Source organism: Quercus robur, chromosome 1 (genome assembly GCF_932294415.1).
Source record: "Quercus robur chromosome 1, dhQueRobu3.1, whole genome shotgun sequence".
NCBI lineage: Eukaryota > Viridiplantae > Streptophyta > Magnoliopsida > Fagales > Fagaceae > Quercus > Quercus robur.
This window is the reverse complement of record NC_065534.1, coordinates 42,800,743-42,808,400: the sequence shown is the minus strand read 5'-3', so window position 1 is coordinate 42,808,400 and position 7,658 is coordinate 42,800,743. Positions and strand designations below refer to the sequence as shown.

Below are 7,658 nucleotides of genomic sequence, written 5' to 3'. Positions count from 1 at the left end.
GACCCTTCCAAACGTAACCAGGACCTGTACTGTCACTACCATCAGGACCATGGGCATACCACTGAGGATTGCAGGAATCTATGGAATCACCTAGATCAGTTGGTCCGAGAAGGGAAGTTACGTCACCTTCTGCACCCCTTGAGCGGCCATCCCGATCAAGCAATACAAGAGTCTCGAAAGGATGTGTCCTTAAGACCCCCCACTGGAACGATACATGTCATCCTCGCTGCACCAGAAAGAACTGGGCCACCCATCCCCAGGGTACTGGCTGTTGATCGGCTCCCCTCCGAGGATAGGCATAGGGAACCCAAAAGGTCGAAAAAGCGAAGCTCTTTGATACTGGGATTCTCGGACGAGGATAAGAGGGGAACTATTCAACCTCATGACAATGCCTTGGTGGTTACGTTAAGAATTGGAGGCTTCGATGTGAGAAGGGTGTTAGTAGACTCGGGAAGTGCGGTAGAGATAATGTACCCTGATCTATACAAGGGGCTGAACCTGAAGCCGGAAGATTTGGCAGCTTATGATTCCCCCCTTCTCAGCTTCGAAGGGAGGATTGTTACACCAAAAGGGCAGATCCGACTACCCGTGCAAACTGGGTCGGAGGTGGTGGAGGTAAATTTTATCGTGGTCGACGCTTACTCCCCCTACACCGCAATAGTTGCCAGGCCATGGATCCACGCCCTAGAAGCCGTATCCTCCACACTTCACCAAAAAGTAAAATACCCATCCAGAGGACAAGTAGAAGAGATCCGAGGAGATCAGGCCGTAACCAGGAAGTGTATGGTTGCCGCCATCTTACATCGGCCCGTTGCCGAGTCCTCGGCCCCACAAAGCTCATAGCAACCAGCCTCCTCGGCCAGGCAAGGGGACGGGCTAGCCGAGGAGATAAGGTGTGAAAGTTTAGATAAGATTGCTGTCAACAACGACCCGGACAAGTTTTTTCAGGTCGGCTCTGAGTTGCCTTCTCAAGAAAAAGAGGAACTGGTCAGATTTCTTAGAGGAAATGTCGACGTGTTTGCATGGGACGCCTACGACGCCCCGGGAGTTGATCCTAGCCTTATTTGTCACCACCTGAACGTCAACCCCTCTTCCACTCCGAAGAAGCAGCTACCCCGACGCCCTTCAAAGGAACATGCTAGTGCCGTAAGAGACGAGGTGGCAAAACTGAAAAAAGCAGGGGCTATTAAAGAGGTCTTTTACCCCGAATGGTTGGCAAACACGATGACGGTAAGGAAGAAGACAGGGAAGTGGAGGGTCTGCGTGGACTCCACGGACCTAAACAAGGCGTGCCCAAAGGACCCATTCCCCCTACCCCGAATCGATAGGTTGGTGGATGCAACCGTGGGTCACCCTCGGATGAGCTTCCTGGACGCCTTCCAGGGCTATCATCAGATCTCCCTTGCGCTAGAAGACCAGGAGAAGACGGCTTTCATGACGCCCATCGGAAATTATCACTATAAGGTGTTGCCGTTTGGGCTGAAGAACGCAGGCTCAACCTACCAAAGGATGATGACCAGGATGTTCGAACCACAGCTGGGCAAGATCATTGAGGTTTACATAGACGATATGGTTGTAAAGAGTAAAAGGGTGTCCAAGCACGTGAAAGACCTCGAAAAAATCTTCGCTATCTTAAGGGAACACCGGTTGCGGTTGAATGCTTCTAAATGTTCATTCGGGGTTGGGTGGGGAGATTTTTAGGGTATATGGTAGCCCACAGGAGAATAGAAGTGAGCCCCGATCAAATCAAAGCAATAAACAGCCTACAGGCTCCTCGGAACCCGAAGGAAGTGCAGAAGCTCACTGGTATGATTGCAGCATTAAACCGGTTCATATCGCGGTCAGCGGATCGATGTCGACCTTTTTATCTCCTGATAAATAAGTGGAAAGGGTTTGAATGGTCGGAGGATTGTGTTCGGGCTTTCCAGCAGCTTAAGGAATATCTGTCACGACCCCCCATCATGTCTAGCCCTGAGGCAGACGAGGTGTTGTTTGCGTACATCGCTGTAGCTCCCCATGCCGTAAGCCTGGTACTAATACGGGATGATAATGGGGTGCAGCGACCGGTGTACTATGTGAGCAAATCATTACATGAGGCTGAGGTGCGATACCTACCTCTAGAAAAGGCAATTTTGGTGGTAGTACATGCCACCCGGAAGCTCCCTCATTACTTTCAGGCGCATACGGTCATCGTTCTAACTCAGCTTCCCCTCCGAGCAGTGCTTCGAAGCGCTGACTACACAGGAAGGATCGCCATGTGGAGTGCGCTTTTGGGAGCCTTTGATATTAAATATATGCCTAGATCCTACATCAAAGGTCAGGTCCTCACAGACTTGGTAGCGGAGTTTGCTGAACCCTCTATAGAAACAATAACCGAGAAGAAAGACATGGATGAAAAATCGGTTGGCGTAATTTCAGCAGGGGGGACCTTGCATTGGAAGGTCTACGTGGATGGCACGGCCAACCAGAGAGGATCTAGAGTTGGGATAGTTTTAATATCACCAGATGATGCCGCCATTGAAAAATCGCTGAGGCTTGGATTTTCGGCTACGAACAATGAAGCCGAATACGAGGCCTTACTTCAAGGGATGACAATGGTTCAAAGATTGGGCGGAAGAGTAATAGAAGCATTCTCGGACTCCAGGTTGGTCGTTGGACAAGTGATGGGTGAGCTGGAAGCCAGAGATGCTAGGATGCAAGAGTATCTAGGACAAGTCAAACGCCTGCAGACGAGTTTTGAGTCATTCAATCTGACGCACATTTCCAGAAGTGTAAACACTCATGCAGACTCGCTGGCCACTCTTGCCACGTCTTCGGCGCATAATCTGCCACGAATGATCCTTGTTGAAGATCTAGTCCAGGCGAGTCCCATCAACAAAAACCCGGCCCAAGTCCATCAGATCAGACAGAGTCCCAGCTGGATGGACCCCATAAAGAACTTCCTCCAAGACGATATCTTACCGGAAGAAAAACTAGAGGCCGAGAAGATACGTAGAAATGCTCCTTGGTTCTGGCTATCAGAGGACCACAAACTATATCGGCGCTCCTACTCTGGACCGTACCTACTCTGCGTACATCCAGAAGAATCCGAGTCTCTACTTGAAGAGTTACACGAGGGAATTTATGGAAGTCACACCGGAGGAAGGTCGTTGGCGCACAGGGCACTCACCCAAAGATACTGGTGGCCGAACATGCAAAGAGAGGCCCAAGAATACGCTAAAAAGTGCGATCAGTGCCAAAGATTTGCCCCGAATATCCACCAACCCGGAGGGGTTCTCAACCCACTCTCTAGCCCATGGCCATTCGCACAATGGGGTCTTGATATTGTCGGACCTTTCCCCAAAGCTGCGGGAAACAAGCGATACATAATAGTCGGAACCGATTACTTCACTAAATGGGTGGAAGCTGAACCTTTGGCCAACATTAGGGACGTGGATGCCCAGAAATTCATCTGGAAGAACATTATCACCCGCTTCGGAACTCCACGTACACTCATTTCCGACAATGGTCTTCAATTCAACAGTAAGAGCTTTAGGGAGTATTGCCGCGAGTTTGGGATCATTAACCGATATTCCACCCCCGCATACCCCCAAGGAAATGGGCAAGTCGAGGCCGTGAACAAGGTCATAGTGAACGGACTGAAGAAAAGACTGGATGAGGCAAAGGGGAGATGGGTAGAAGAGCTCCCGCACGTCTTATGGACCTATCGGACAACGCCGCAACGTTCAACCAGTGAGACCCCCTTTTCGATGACTTATGGGGCTGAGGCTGTGCTCCCAATCGAGAACAACTTCCTCAAACTAAGGTCTAACTCGTTTACCCCAAACGGTAACGACGAGTTATTAGGAAGAAGTCTAGACCTAGCCGAGGAAAGAAGGGAAAAAGCCACGATTCATATGGCTTATTATCACTAGAAGCTGAGACAAGGGTATGATGCCAATGTTAAGCTGTGACCTCTAGGTCCAGGTGATCTCGTGATGAGGAAGATTCTCGGCAGCGCAAAAAACCCCTCTTGGGGCAAGTTGGGGCCCAATTGGGAAGGACCATACCGTGTCACATCCGTGGCCGGGATAGGCGCTTACTACCTAGAAGATTTGGATGAAAAAACCGTACCTCGACCATGGAATGTAAATAACCTCAGAAGATATTGTTATTAATGAAAATGGCTTCGCCCATGTTTTGTTTCGTGATTATCCTCTGCCTCCTGATCTATCTACAACTATTCATAGTTTTAAACAGAACCTAAGTCCTGCATGGATCCTCGGACCACAGACTTAGGGGAAATTATTACTTATGGCGACTATCCATAGTTTTAAACAGAACCTAAGTCCTACATGGCTCCTCGGACCACAGACTTAGGGGAAATTATTACTCATGGCAATTTATTCATAGTTTTAAACAGAACCTAGTCCTGCATGGATCCTCGGACCACAGACTTAGGGGAAATTATTACTTATGGCCACTATTCATAGTTTTAAACAGAACCTAAGTCCTGCATGGCTCCTCGGACCATAGACTTAGGGGAAATTATTACTCATGACAATTTATACAAGTTTTAAACAGAACCTAAGTCCTGCATGGCTCCTCGGACCACAAACTTAGGGGAAATTATTACTCATGACAATTTATACAAGTTTTAAACAGAACCTAAGTCCTGCATGGCTCCTCGGACCACAAACTTAGGGGAAATTATTACTCATGACAATTTATACAAGTTTTAAACAGAACCTAAGTCCTGCATGGATCCTCGGACCACAGACTTAGGGGAAATTATTACTTATGGCAACTATTCATAGTTTTAAACAGAACCTAAGTCCTGCATGGCTCCTCGGACCACAGACTTAGGGGAAATTATTACTCATGACAATTTATACAAGTTTTAAACAGAACCTAAGTCCTGCATGGATCCTCGGACCACAGACTTAGGGGAAATTATTACTTATGGCAACTATTCATAGTTTTAAACAGAACCTAAGTCCTGCATGGCTCCTCGGACCACAGACTTAGGGGAAATTATTACTCATGACAATTTATACAAGTTTTAAACAGAACCTAAGTCCTGCATGGATCCTCGGACCACAGACTTAGGGGAAATTATTACTTATGGCAACTATTCATAGTTTTAAACAGAACCTAAGTTCTGCATGACTCCTCGGACCACAGACTTAGGGGAAATTATTACTTATGACAATTTATACAAGTTTTAAACAGAACCTAAGTCCTGCATGGATCCTCGGACCACAGACTTAGGGGAAATTATTACTTATGGCGACTATTCATAGTTTTAAACAGAACCCAAGTCCTGCATGGCTTCTCGGACCACAGACTTAGGGGAAATTATTACTTGTGACAATTTATACAAGTTTTAAACAGAACCTAAGTCCTGCATGGATCCTCGGACCACAGACTTAGGGGAAATTATTACTTATGGCGACTATTCATAGTTTTAAACAGAACCTAAGTCCTGCATGGCTCCTCAGTCCACAGACTTAGGGGAAATTATTACTCATGACAATTTATACAAGTTTTAAACAGAACCTAAGTCCTGCATGGATCCTCGGACCACAGACTTAGGGGAAATTATTACTTATGGCGACTATTCATAGTTTTAAACAGAACCTAAGTCCTGCATGGATCCTCGGACCACAGACTTAGGGGAAATTATTACTTATGACAATTTGGAAAACTATTACCTAAGGGAAATCATTTTAAGGCGTGCGCGCAGTCTAGCACCATTGCAACCCTCATTCAAATTCGCTACATGACATCCTCTTCACCTTGACCATTTATATCGTTATTAGCGTTAAATAAAGGGATGGTGCCAGCATAAACCCATAAAAACGAAGGAAACATTCTATATTAATATTCCGAGATCAATACAAAAAGAGAGGTCCTTACAAAAGAGCGCAAAAGCAGGACGATTCTCATTCAAAAAATAATAATAATAAAGAGAGGAAGGAAATATAAAAATTAAAAAGCCTAAAAGCTAAGCCTTGGCAGGAGGATCTTCTTTCTGCTCTGGCTGAGGAGGAGGAACCTCGATGGTAGGGTCCGCAGCAGGATCCTTCGATTTGTCAGGCATGGGGACGGTATCAGGCACCGCCAAATCCTGCTCAGAAGCTGCTTGGATGCCGTCAGGATTCTCTCGGATCTCCTAAGGGTAGAAAACATTCTCAGGCAGTCTTAGCACCGAATCCGCAGGAACTCCTGTAGCATCAAGGGCCTGAGCCCATGAGATGCTGCAGTAGTCCCTGCACACCTCGGGGATCTCCTCGAATAGCCTGGCCTCCGTTTCTTGGACCCCGAGCTGGCGAGCAGCATTCTTTTCAGCCTCCGTGGCCTCTCGGATCAGCTGAGCCTCCTCTTTGACCCACCGCAGCTCACCCTCGACTTTTTGCAGAGCAGTCTTGAGATCCAGCACTGCCTGCTTCTCGGTGGCGAGGTTGATCTGGGTCGAATATAGCTCTTTGCGCTGGTCCTCCGCCTGGGTCTCGGCACTTTTCAAACCAACCTCAGCACTTTTGCGCCGTTTCTCCGACTCCTTGAACTTCTCCGTGAGTTCAAGGTGATCGTGCTTGAGGGACCCCAAGGCTTTCTCCATCTCCGTCCGAGACTGAGCCTCAGCCTCAGCCCGACTGCGATTATCACGACAAAATTCCTCAGCCACAAATACCTGCTAAGTAATCTGCGAACGAAACAAGATCGGTTCAGAATTTAACAGGGTTAAATAAATTAATAAAACAGTAAAAGGATTACTTACCATCGCAAGATCCCTTTTGAGGGATAGGAAAATCTCGGGCTGAGAGAACCGCCTATAGGCCTCCATATCCCGAGGAAGCAGTAGGGGTTGCTCCAAGGCATCAGCCACGTACCCTGCTCGGCCCCGGTTGTACTCTCGGATCGACGAATTATAGGGGATTGCAACCCCATCTAACTCCAACTTAGGGCTCCATGTACGCGGAGTAGTGCGCACCTCAGCACGGTTCTCCTCGTCTCTGCTCTCCGAGGAGTTTGCCCTCTTACTCCTCTGTCCCTTTGTAGCCTTTTACTGCTTAGCAGGTCGGGAAACCAGTTCACCCTCCTCAGGAATGTCAGCCTGCCTCTTCTTTTTTAGGTCGGGGATAACCTTGAGGCCAGGGTCAGTAGGGACTTGAGGGGCGATTGGAGGAGGGTCCTGGGTTTGTGCCTTGGCAGGCGCCTTTGAGGACTGACCCTTTCCTCGGCTAGACATCAATTCTCGCAGAGACTTTCCCATATCACCTACTTCTCCGTCCGAGGAGTCGTTCGAGTTGGTTATTATGATTGGATCGCCAGCCACAGAATTGCGGTCCTGCTCTCCTTCAGGATCAGAAAGCTCAACCACGGGGTCTTGCTGAACTTCCTCCTCAAAATAAAACTCGTCTATTTCTTCCTCAAGGGAAAGACGAGATGATTTGGTTTGCCCCTCAACTGGAACAGCAACACCAAGCTCGTCTGGCGGAGGTAGTTGCTCTGCTAGATAGGTATGTCGAACGCCGGGTAGTACGACTGGTGGAAGATCACGTTCAAGCTAGGAACCCGGTCTTAGACACGTCAATCCTAGCCAACCTCGGACTGCCAGCCCTTATGGCGTAACCAATAGCTTGGAAAGAGCGGCTTAGAGGTTGATAGCCCAGAAC

General features: G+C 48.0%; 1 long non-coding RNA gene across 1 annotated transcript; it reads right to left on the bottom strand.

Moving 5' to 3' along the window:
• Positions 1-3,971: 3,971 nt before the first annotated feature.
• LOC126714220 (uncharacterized) lies at positions 3,972-5,471 on the bottom strand. The gene is made up of 3 exons (XR_007651568.1): positions 5,377-5,471; positions 4,810-5,052; positions 3,972-4,242 (listed from the first exon to the last, which is right to left on the bottom strand). It is a non-coding gene; the product is annotated as an uncharacterized LOC126714220 (long non-coding RNA).
• Between the last annotated feature and the right edge of the window lie 2,187 nt (positions 5,472-7,658).